The 11,759-nt window shown below is 41.5% G+C and overlaps 1 non-coding gene across 1 annotated transcript; it reads right to left on the reverse strand.

Moving 5' to 3' along the window:
- Positions 1–628: 628 nt before the first annotated feature.
- LOC133820677 (small nucleolar RNA R71) lies at positions 629–735 on the reverse strand. The gene has a single exon (XR_009887079.1). It is a non-coding gene; the product is annotated as a small nucleolar RNA R71 (small nucleolar RNA).
- Between the last annotated feature and the right edge of the window lie 11,024 nt (positions 736–11,759).

An 11,759-nucleotide genomic window follows, 5' to 3' on the forward strand; every position in this document is an offset into this window, starting at 1 on the left:
AAACCATAAGAATTATTGTTGTGAAATCTCTAAAAATTCTAAGTATGCTCTGTGGTTGCGGTTTTAACTGATCTTCCACATCAGAAAATTGCTTGTTTGAGATTATCATTGTTGCCTTGTTTGTGAAAATTGTATGCATCATTGGGAACGTAACTCTAAAAAACGATTAGTAAAAAGACGTTTATCTTTGTTTGAAATTGAAAGTGTTAGTAAAAATTTGAGCATCATGGAACCCATTGCTAATATTGTTGATGAAAATGTTGTGCCTGAAAAAACTTTGCTTGAATATTTTGCACCTATTTCATCTAATGCTCCGTCATGCATTGTTTTACCTACTACTTCTGCTACTCATTTTGAGCTTAAACCATCAATCATTCAATTGTTGCCTTCTTTTTATGGGTTAGATAGAGAGGATCCTTACATGCATGTCAAAGATTTCTTAGAAATTTGCTCAACATTTAAATTTCAAAATTTTTCTGATGAGTCGGTCAAACTAAGATTGTTCCCTTTTTCATTAAAAGACAAATCAAAAGCTTGGTTAAATTCCCTTCCCACGGGGTCTATAACTACCTGGGATCAACTTTATAATAAATTCTTACTGAAATTTTTTCCTATGTCTAAAACTGATAGTCTAAGGAGAGAAATCTCCGAGATTTTTCAAAAAGATAATGAAGAGTTTTATGAATGTTGGGAAAGATTTATTGATTTATTATTAAAATGTCCTCATCATGGTTTTGAAAAATGGAGACTTGTAAAATATTTTTATGATGGTTTGACTCCCTCTAATCGTCAAATGATTCAATCTATGCATACTGGAAAATTTTTAAAATTTCAAGGACAAGAGGTGTGGGACGCCCTTGAAGATTTATCTGTCAATTCACAACAATGGAATTATTTTGATCCTAGGTCTAGGTCAACTAATTCACCAAAAAGAGGAGGAAGGTATGAAGTAAAAGAAGAATTAGACTTAAGAACATCCTTAGACAAATTAGCGAGAAAAGTAGAAGCTTTAGCCATAAGCCAAACTATAAACTCTCCAATTCAACCTAGAAAAGATGTTTGTTCTATATGTTCTAGTCCTTGCCATAATGCCCAATCATGCCCTTCCTACCAAGAAGCCTTTTCTGAGGAGGCCAATGCTCTTCATTCTTATGGGAAACCAAATGATAGCCCATTTTCGTCCACCTACAATCCAAATTGGAGAAACCATCCAAACTTTTCATGGAGACAAAACCAACCCCAAATGAATCAAGGGCACCAATACAACACACAAAACCAAGCTCATGCCCCACAAAATCAACCATATCCGCAACAAAGAAAACCTTCCTTAGAAGATACTTTACAACAATTTATGCAATCCACCCAAAAAATCCTACAAAATCAATCTCAATCAATTACCAAACTCGAGACACAAGTAGGACAACTCGCCACTGCTTTAGCTGATAGAGAAAAAGGAACATTCCCTAGTCAACCTATCCCTAATCCAAAAGGTCAATATGAGATAGGAAAGTCTAGTCATAATGGAGAAGTCAAATCAATTTCAACTCTTAGGTCTGGAAAGAAAATTGTCAAACTCGATTACATACCCGAGGTTGAAAACGAAAAAGAAAAATAAAAGAGTCAGCCTTCTAGTTCTAATCTCAATGACTCATCAAACAAAGAAACTCCAATCCATCCTTTTATTCCAAAAGCCCCATTCCCACAAAGATTACTTCCAATTAAAAAAGGCGGCCAATATAATGACATCTTAGAAGTTTTTAAACAAGTTAGTATCAATATCCCTTTCTTAGATGCCATTAAACAAATTCCTGCCTACTCTAAATTTTTAAAGGATCTTTGTACTGTTAAAAGAAACACTAATGTTCCTAAAAAGGCGTTTTTAACTGAACAAGCTAGTTCCATTATTCAATATAAGAGTCTTGTTAAATATAAAGATCCTAGGTGTCCCACAATTTCATGCATTATTGGTGATCATTTTATTAACAAAGCTTTACTTGATTTGGGTGCTAGTGTAAATTTATTGCCTTATTCTGTTTATAAGCAACTTGGTCTTGGTGAGCTAAAACCTACCTCTATAACTCTTCAATTAGCCGATCGTTCTGTGAAAATTCCTAGAGGCATTATAGAGGATGTTTTGATAAAAGTTGAGAAATTTTATTTTCCTGTTGACTTCATTGTTCTTGATACTCAACCTGTGGAAAATATGCATGCTCAAATTCCTATCATTTTAGGTAGACCATTCTTAGCTACATCTAATGCAATCATAAATTGTCGTAATGGTGTTTTGAAATTATCTTTTGGAAATATGACTGTTGAATTGAATGTTTTTAATGTGGTTAAATCTGTTGAGTGTGAAGAAGTGCATGAAGTTAACATGATAGATAATATTTGTGAAAATGATGGAAATGACTTATTTGATTTTTGTGAAAAATACTTTGGTATGAACTTGCATGTTGATGACTCTAATGATGATGTGAATTCTTTGGTAGAGCCTATACCCTTAAATGAAACCAAAGTTGAACCTTTTTCACCCTTAGGTCATGTTCAATCAATTTCTGAGTCTCCAAAGTTAGACCTTAAACCTTTGCCAGAAAATTTAAAATATGCTTTTCTAGGAGAGTCTGAAACCTTACCTGTTATCATAGCATCCGCTCTAGATAAAGAACAAGAAGGTAAATTGTTAGATGTCCTTAGAAAACATAAAGAAGCCATAGGTTGGACCATTGGAGACATTAAAGGAATTAGCCCATCCATATGTATGCATAGAATCCATCTAGAAGAGAATGCTAAAACCTCTCGGGAATGTCAAAGAAGGCTAAATCCAAATATGAAAGAAGTAGTTAGAGAAGAGGTCATAAAATTGTTAGACGTAGGTATCATTTACCCTATTTCTGATAGTCAATGGGTTAGTCCAGTTCAAGTTGTGCCTAAGAAGTCTGGGATCACAGTTATTGAAAATGAGAAAAATGAATTAATCCCTACTAGAGTACAAACGGGGTGGAGAGTGTGCATAGATTATAGAAAGTTGAATAATGTTACTAGAAAAGATCATTTTCCATTACCTTTTATTGATCAAATGCTTGAACGATTAGCTGGCCATGCATATTATTGTTTTCTTGATGGGTATTCGGGATATAACCAAATCCCCATTGCCCCAGAAGATCAAGAAAAGACTACATTTACATGCCCTTTTGGGACTTTTGCCTATCGTCGCATGCCTTTTGGATTATGTAATGCACCCGCGACTTTTCAAAGATGTATGATTTCGATTTTTTCTGACATGGTTGAAAGATTTCTTGAAGTATTTATGGATGATTTTTCTGTGTTCGGTTCCTCTTTTGATGAATGTTTGCACCATCTTTCACTTGTTTTAATTCGTTGCAAAGAGAAAAACCTTGTGCTTAACTGGGAAAAATGTCATTTTATGGTTAAAAAAGGAATTGTTTTAGGTCATGTAATCTCATCTGATGGAATAGAAGTTGATAAAGCTATAGTTGATCTTATTTCAAAACTTCCCCCACCTAAAACTGTGAAAGAAATTAGATCATTCTTAGGCCATGCTGGTTTTTATAGAAGATTTATAAAAGACTTTAGCAAAATTTCTCGGCCTTTATGCCATTTACTTGGAAAAGAAAATGTTTTCGTCTTTGATAATAATTGTCATGTTGCCTTTGAAAAATTAAAACATTTGTTGACTACTGCACCCATTATTCGACCTCCTGATTGGAAAATACCTTTTGAAATAATGTGTGATGCTTCTGATTATGCTATAGGTGCTGTCTTAGGACAAAGACTTGAAAAAATACCTCATGTAATTTACTATGCTAGCAAAACTTTAAATGATGCTCAATTAAATTATTCCACAACCGAAAAAGAATTGCTTGCTGTTGTTTTTGCATTGGAGAAATTTAGATCTTATTTGTTAGGATCTAAAATTATTGTCTATTCTGATCATGCTGCATTAAAATATCTCTTATCGAAAAAAGATGCTAAGTCTCGTTTGATTCGTTGGATCCTGCTTTTACAAGAATTCGACTTAGAAATATGTGATAAAAAAGGATCTGAAAATGTTGTTGCTGATCATTTATCTAGACTAGTTGTTGAAACTATACATGATTCCACTCCTATCACTGAAACTTTTCCTGATGAACAATTGATGTATATTTCTTCATTACCTTGGTATGCTGATATTGTTAATTATTTGGTCACTAAAGAAATACCATCTCATTGGTCTAAGCATGATAAATCTAAATTTTATTCTGAGGTGAAAATTTTTATTTGGGATGATCCTTACTTGTTTAAATATTGCCCTGGTCAAATAATTAGAAGATGCATTCCAAATTGTGACCAATCTAAAATCATATCTTTTTGTCATGATCATGCATGTGGAGGACATTTTAGTGGTAAGAAAACAGCTGCTAAAGTTTTACAATGTGGTTTTTATTGGCCTACTATCTTTCATGATACATACGTTTATTGTAAAGCTTGTGAACGTTGCCAAAAGTTAGGAAGTTTAACTAAAAGAAACATGATGCCTTTAAATCCTATTCTTATTATTGACATATTTGATGTTTGGGGCATTGATTTTATGGGACCATTTCCTAACTCTTTTGGTAATCTTTATATTCTTGTTGGAGTTGATTATGTGTCTAAATGGGTTGAAGCTATTGCATGCCACACTAATGACCACAAAGTTGTGCTTCGGTTTTTGAAAGAAAATATATTTTCTCGTTTTGGTTCACCACGTGCTATAATTAGTGATAACGGTACACATTTTTGTAATAGGCCATTTGAACATTTGATGAAACAATATGGCATTACACATAAAGTCTCAACACCATATCACCCACAAACTAGTGGTCAAGTTGAAGTGTCTAATAGGGAAGTTAAGCACATTTTAGAAAAAACTGTGAATCCAACTAGGAAAGATTGGTCCTTAAGACTCACTGATGCATTATGGGCGTATCGTACCGTGTACAAAACACCCATTGGCATGTCACCCTACAGATTTGTGTATGGGAAGGCGTGCCACTTACCTGTTGAGTTAGAACATAGAGCCTTTTGGGCAATTAAGCAGTGGTGGCCATCGACTACTTTATGAAGTGGGCTGAGGCAGAACCTTTGGCAACGATAACTTCCAAAAAAGTCTTTGACTTCGTGGTTAAGAGCATTATCTGCCGATTCGGGTTGCCCAAGAAAATCGTTTCCAACAATGGGACTCAGTTCGACAGCGACCTGTTCACCGAGTTTTGAGAAAGGTACGGAATTGTGAAAAGTTTCTCATCTGTGGCCTATCCTCAAGCGAATGGCCAGGTCGAGGCCATAAACAAGACTCTAAAAGCGAGCCTCAAGAAGAGACTAGACGAAGCAAAGGGGGTCTAGCCAGAACAGCTCCCCCAAGTATTATGGGCATACCAGACCTCGCATCGGACTCCTACGGGTCATACTCCTTTTTCCTTTTTCCCCGTGGAGATTAAGGTACATTCACATAGGGTCCAGTCATACGACCAGGATCGCAACCACGAGCTACTTTGCACTTCCTTAGACTTGATGGATGAAAGACAAGAAGGTTCGCAGCTCCAACTCGCACATTATCAGCAAAAAATCACTCGTTATTTTAACTCAAAAGTCAGAAAGCGCGCCTTCAGCATTGGCGACCTGGTACTCAGAAGAGTTTTCTTAGCTGGGAAGGATTCCAAAGAAGGAGTATTGGGACCGAACTAGGAAGGACCATATCAGGTCATCGAGGTCATTAAAGAGGGAACTTATAAATTAGCTCGGCTTGATGGAGGGGCAGTCCCACGGACATGGAACACCATCCATTTGAAGAGATATTATCAATGACTCCCTTGTAAGGCCAAAAATGTCATTTTTTATGTATTTCGCAATGAGAATTAACTTTTTTGTTTATGATTGTACATATTTACGAGTGTGATCTTAAGTAACCACGAAAGACCCTTTCTCAGTTACTTGGGGGGCATATGGTGCCTGGATATAACCAGGTCGCCTTAAAAGGCTTAGAAGTTAATTCAAATCGATTGATCGTTGTTCTTCTTAAAGAGCACGATATATTGATGAAAATTAACGCGAACCAAGCTGTACCCTGGATATAACTAGGTCATTAAACTTAGAAGTTAACTTAAATCAATTGATTGTTGCTTTTCTTAAAGAGCACAAGATATTGATAAAAGTTAACACGAACTAAGTTTTCAAATTAAGTCCCTGGATATAACTAGGTCATAAAACTTAGAAGTTAACTTAAATCGATTGATTGTTGCTTTTCTTAAAGAGTACAAGATATTGATAAAAGTTAACACGAACTAAGTTTTCAAATTAAGTCCCTGGATATAACCAGGTCATAAAACTTAGAAGTTAAATTAAATCGATTGATTGTTGCTTTTCTTAAAGAGCACGAGATATTGATAAAAGTTAACACGAACTAAGTTTTCAAATTAAGTCCCTGGATATAACCAGGTCATAAAACTCAGAAGTTAACTTAAATCGATTGATTGTTGCTTTTCTTAAAGAGCACGAGATATTGATAAAAGTTAACACAAACTAAGTTTTCAAATTAAGTTCCTGGATATAACCAGGTCATAAAACTTAGAAGTTGACTTAAATCGATTGATTGTTGCTTTTCTTAAAGAGCACGAGATATTGATAAAAGTTAACACGAACTAAGTTTTCAAATTAAGTTCCTGGATATAACCAGGTCATAAGACTTGGAAGTTAATTTAAATCGATTGATTGTTGTTCTTCCTAAAGAGCACGAGATATTGATAAAAATTAACGCGAACTAAGTTTTTTCAAAATAGTAACTAAAGTGCGCAAAGACAAGGAAATAAGTCAAAAATAAAAATGATAATTAAATTGTCTCAAGGTGGAAACACCTCGTGCAGAAGTTACACAAAAAATAATAAGAATAAAAGAGTGGAGCAAAAAGGAAGGTCCTAAGCTCCGCCAGGCTGCCTCGTGGAGGTCGCCGTCTCGCCCTCCTGCTCAGCTGTGCCGGAGACTTCCCCGGCCTCGAAAGGTGCTTCTTTCTCGAGGTGAACTTTAAACCCTTCCAGCAAGGGCTCCCAGACGTCCGCTGCCAAGAAGGAGAAGTTGCCGTCTAAGTTGTAGGCCCAGCAGTTGTAGAGCATGTCCTCCAGGGCGGTGTCGGAGGCCGCCCGCTCGGCTTCCAGTGCGGTTTTGGCCCCAGCCTTCGTAGTATCTAGCGCTGCCCGCGCAGCGGCGAGGGTGGCCTTGGCCCCCTCGGCCCCAGCCTTCGCAGCGTCTAGCTCCGCCCGTGCGGTGGCAAGGGCGGCCTTGGTTGCCTCGACCTCTTGAAGCTTGGGACGGGCTTCTTCCAGCTAAGCTTGCGTGGCCGCCAGGGCATCCTTAACCACCTGATGCTCGCCCCACATATCTTCGAGCTGGGCCTTGGTCCTGGCTATGCTCCGATGAAGGGCGGCGACACTCTGCGAAAACGGAGAGGCAACTGCCTTAGAAAGAAAAAGGAGAAGGGAGGAAGGAAAAACAGGGTAAGGCATGATAGTCCAGAAACCATAAAAGGTTAAGGTCAGCTTACCGTTAGGGCCATGCCCAGTGAAGATTCCAGCACGCCCACCGGGCTCCTTGTTTCGATGGCCCTGAGCTCCTTCTCGTTGAATTTGTATATGTGACTGACGACGTAGTTCGTCGTCTCATACACCATCCCCCGGAAGGCCTCTGGAATCTTCTCCAGGTCCTGGGGGTCAACCGGGATGCGCACCTCGGAGGTTGAAATTACCGAAGTCCCGAGCTCCGCCCCTGTGTCTCGGACGAAGGCCGGAGCTCGCGGAGGGGGTGGGGGCATGCTGCTCCCCCCTGCAGCAGAAGGACCAGTTCCCACGACCTGAGCAGCTGGGGGCTACTCTTTCTCCTTAGCAGGAGACTTAGTTGGGGTTCCGGTGGCCTTCTTCAGCGTCCGGAGATTCTTCATTTTGGGCCCAGAGGCCCCAGCTGAGGAGTTCCCCCCAATGAGCGCAGCCCGCAGACTTTGTCCCCCGGACTGAGACATCTATTCTGTCAAAAAAAAGACATGGTAGTACAGAAGTTAGCAGTCATACAAAATCAAAGGAAAGAAAAGAAAAAAATGCAAAATTCAAGTATAAATATGTACTAAAGGGGAATCTTACCCCCCGAGCTAGAGGAAGAGTCTATGGTTACGACCATCGGCCTCGGAGCTTCTTCGAGGGAATCTAAGACAATCACTTCTCAAGCTGGCGCGGGTTCTGGATCCGAGGCCGGCTCAGGACTAGACTCTTCTACATATTGCCTAAGTCCTGGAGCTACGATACCCTCCCGGAGTGAGGGCCATGACCGAAGGTTAGTCCCATACTCCTCGAATAGGACCGATCTAACAGCTAGGGTGCGATCTACAACTATGGTCCCCCTAGGGCGACTACTTTCGTAATCCAGCACGAGCTGGTCGACGCAGTGGAGCAGGGTTTCATCTATGTCTGGGTCACTTCAGTGGCGTTTGACGATCTGTTTGGGATTGTACCTAGTTAGCCGGGGGTCATCAATGGCCCTATCTAGGCTCCTAAACATGTTTGGGTTACCTTGGCCAGAAGGACCCGTGGCTGCTCCGGATCGGATCCTCTCCTCGTCCGTTCTTTGGGCGACCTCCAACGCCCGCTTCTTCGTTCTCACGAGAGGCACCTCGTCCTCCTCGTCCTCCTCATCTTCATCCCCCGCGACCTCCTCTACGATGATAGGTCTGGTATCGCGAGCTGGGGGAAGTGCTCGGGGCCTCCTTAGGTTCAGAGTCTGACCCGGGAAGATCAGCTTACAAGCCACCATCGTCTCGTCTGTCATGAGCTGAAGATAGTCCTTTTCACTGGGGAGCAAGCCCACCAGTGTCTCGTACTGGTTCCCGAGGACCACAGACTTCTCTGTCCTCACGAAGATAGCTGCAGAATTAATCTAAGTCAGAAAGGGATACAGGAGGAGCTAAATGGTACTTAACTTACGAGCTAAAGTTGAAAGGCACTTACGAGGACGATTGAAGTAGTGCTGCTCGCAGTTCCGGAACCCCGTTGACATAAAGAATTGATCTTTGAAGTCGTTGGGGTGGCTGGGCAGCTCGATGACCGCAGCCGTGTTGGGAACCGGGTTAGGTAGTAAAACGCGTCACCTCGCCCCCGCTGCTCTGGGCTGGCCTTGAGGCAGAAAAAGTAAAGAATGTCCGCAGGAGTGGGGACCTCCCACTCCTGTTTCAGGAACAAGTATCTTAACCCCGCCAACAAATGATAAGAGTTGGGGGAGGGGGGGGGGGGGGGGGAGCTGGAATGGGGCCAACCTCACATAATTGAGGAAATCAGCGAAGTACTGATCCAACGAGAGGAAGGCCCCCGCCTTGAAGTGTTCATCGCTCTAGGCCGAGAACGCCTCACCAAGCGGCGCGCATCTCCGCTCGCCTTCTGCAGGAGGTCGGGCAATCACAGATTCTCTCCCCAACTCGATGTTGTGGGAGAGGAATATTCTGTTTACTTTCGCCTGGTCAGTAATCTTTGAGACGATCCTCTCCACCTCAAAGAACGTGTCGGGAGCCACCTCGAGCTCCTATTCCACTGCTGGCCCGAAGCTGGGGATAGGGGATTCGTCCATCACCTCCTTTCCTTTGTCTTGGTGGGAGGACGAGCTGCCTACATGCTTCTTGGGAGCATTCTTCTTGGGTCCCATCTGGTCGCCTAGCGAACAAAAAGAAGAAATTTTAGAAGAAGGCGACCTAAAAATGGAGAACAATCTGTGTTTCATTGACACGAGCTGAGGTAAGCCCAGCCCGTGGAGAGTGAGACCACGCGGTTCTATGAACACGCACCTGTGCTCCCAACAGATCCCCGATTACTCGGAATTCGTGTGTCAGGAGGGTCAGGATAGAATTTTGCCTTAGAGGAAAAGTTCTAATAGGAAAGAAAGGCAAAAGCGCCTGTGAAGCGTGTCCCCTAAGCTACCCGGTTTTGCACCCAAAATACCAAATATTTTGAACTAGCATCCCAAAAATCCTACCCAGAAATTTTCCCCAGAAAATGCATCCTGTAAACCATGCTCCTAAATGATTTTTTACTACAAACAATACCCTAACCTAAAAGGCTTTCACCTTTCATGCCCACAAAAACCAGCAAACCCTTGCAAGCAGCTATAATAAATATTTACCTAAGCTACAGTGAAAAATAATTTCAACACATGCACGGTCAGAAGGCTTACTAAGTGTTCTGGTTGAGAAGGGGATGAAGGAATCACCTGGGTTGAGGCTTCGTCGGAGTTGTTGGTTCCAAATCTTTGAAGGAGCCCTTGCACTTGAGTTTGTGGAACGCCGAAGATGGTAACGGGAAAGAGAAAAAAGGGGAGATTTTTTAGAGCAAGAAGAAGAAGAAAATTTCTGAAAAATTTCAAGTGAATGGGTGGCCCATGCGTAAGGTGGCCACCCCTTTTTTATACATGAAGGGCCACGTGAGGAGGACAGTTGGATTGCCCTGATGTGGGATCCAAGGCCCTCCACTCGAAAGACGAAACGACGGCTGGGCATAGGCTAGGCCATTAAATGCGGTTCTCGTAAGACGTACCGTCACCAACCACGATGTTCCACGTATTCAGCGCCTGCGTAGAATGTGGAATATGAAGAGTTCATGGGGTAGCCTAAAAGCCCCTACTGTGGCCCTACACGACATCGTGAACCACGAGCAGAGGCTTAGGGGGCAGATGTACGCCCTGATTTTTCCCACCGGCTGATTAACGAGCTGTGATACGGCCTAATCATGACTACTTCATGGACATCCCCAAGACCGAAGTTTCCATCATACGATCCTACCTCATTAGCTCGAGGTAACCCAAGGGTTCGCCAAGATTGCTTAAGGACTGAGTCTGGACTCTGAAGGCCGCAGGTCGAGATAAGCATCCGGCTCATGGTACAAGCTAGAGTTGAAGCTGTGACCTTTTGTAAAGTCAACCACGCAAGGTAAACGTGCATATATCAGACATCACGTGTCTGATATATCCTGACTTCTCGGACACGCAGCGTGAACGTGCGTATTCAGACACCCACGACTGGGTTGGGCCGTGCGGCCCATTATCCCCTTACCTATTGATTTGACCACACTTATGTGTCAAGTTTAGGAATTAATCATGAATGTCACAGAGTTGACATGATAGGTAAGAAGGTCACGGGATGACCTTCTTACCAACTCCCAGGTGCCTTCTCCTATAAATATGGAGACCCTGGGAGTTACAAAGGGTTGGATTCTATTATGTAAAAAAATACCCTGTAAAAGAATACCAAGCATATAGCAATCACCATTCCATTTCCAAGATCATTAATCTATTTCGGTTCAACATAAGCACTAATCCCTTTCTCTTTCTTTTCTTAATTACCTATTGGCGAAGAACCGCGTCAACAAAGACATATACTGCTGCTACTGAGGATAATAAAGTATTGCTGGGAGATTCACACACTACGATTGTTGCTGGTATTGGATATGTGGAACTAAAGTTTACCTCTGGAAGAACCGTGATTCTTAAGGTAGTCATGCACACTCTAGAGAGGAGAATGAATCTGGTCTCCGACTACCTTCTCACCAAGGTGGGGTTTACACAGACTGTAGGGGCTGATTTTTTTTACTTTAACTAAGAATGGGATATTTGTAGGGAAAGAGTATGCAACTGAGGGAATTTTTAAATTGAATGTTGATGTTAATAAAGTGAATGCTTCTACTTATATGTTGTGTACTTTT

Source organism: Humulus lupulus, chromosome 2 (assembly GCF_963169125.1).
Source record: "Humulus lupulus chromosome 2, drHumLupu1.1, whole genome shotgun sequence".
Lineage (NCBI taxonomy): Eukaryota > Viridiplantae > Streptophyta > Magnoliopsida > Rosales > Cannabaceae > Humulus > Humulus lupulus.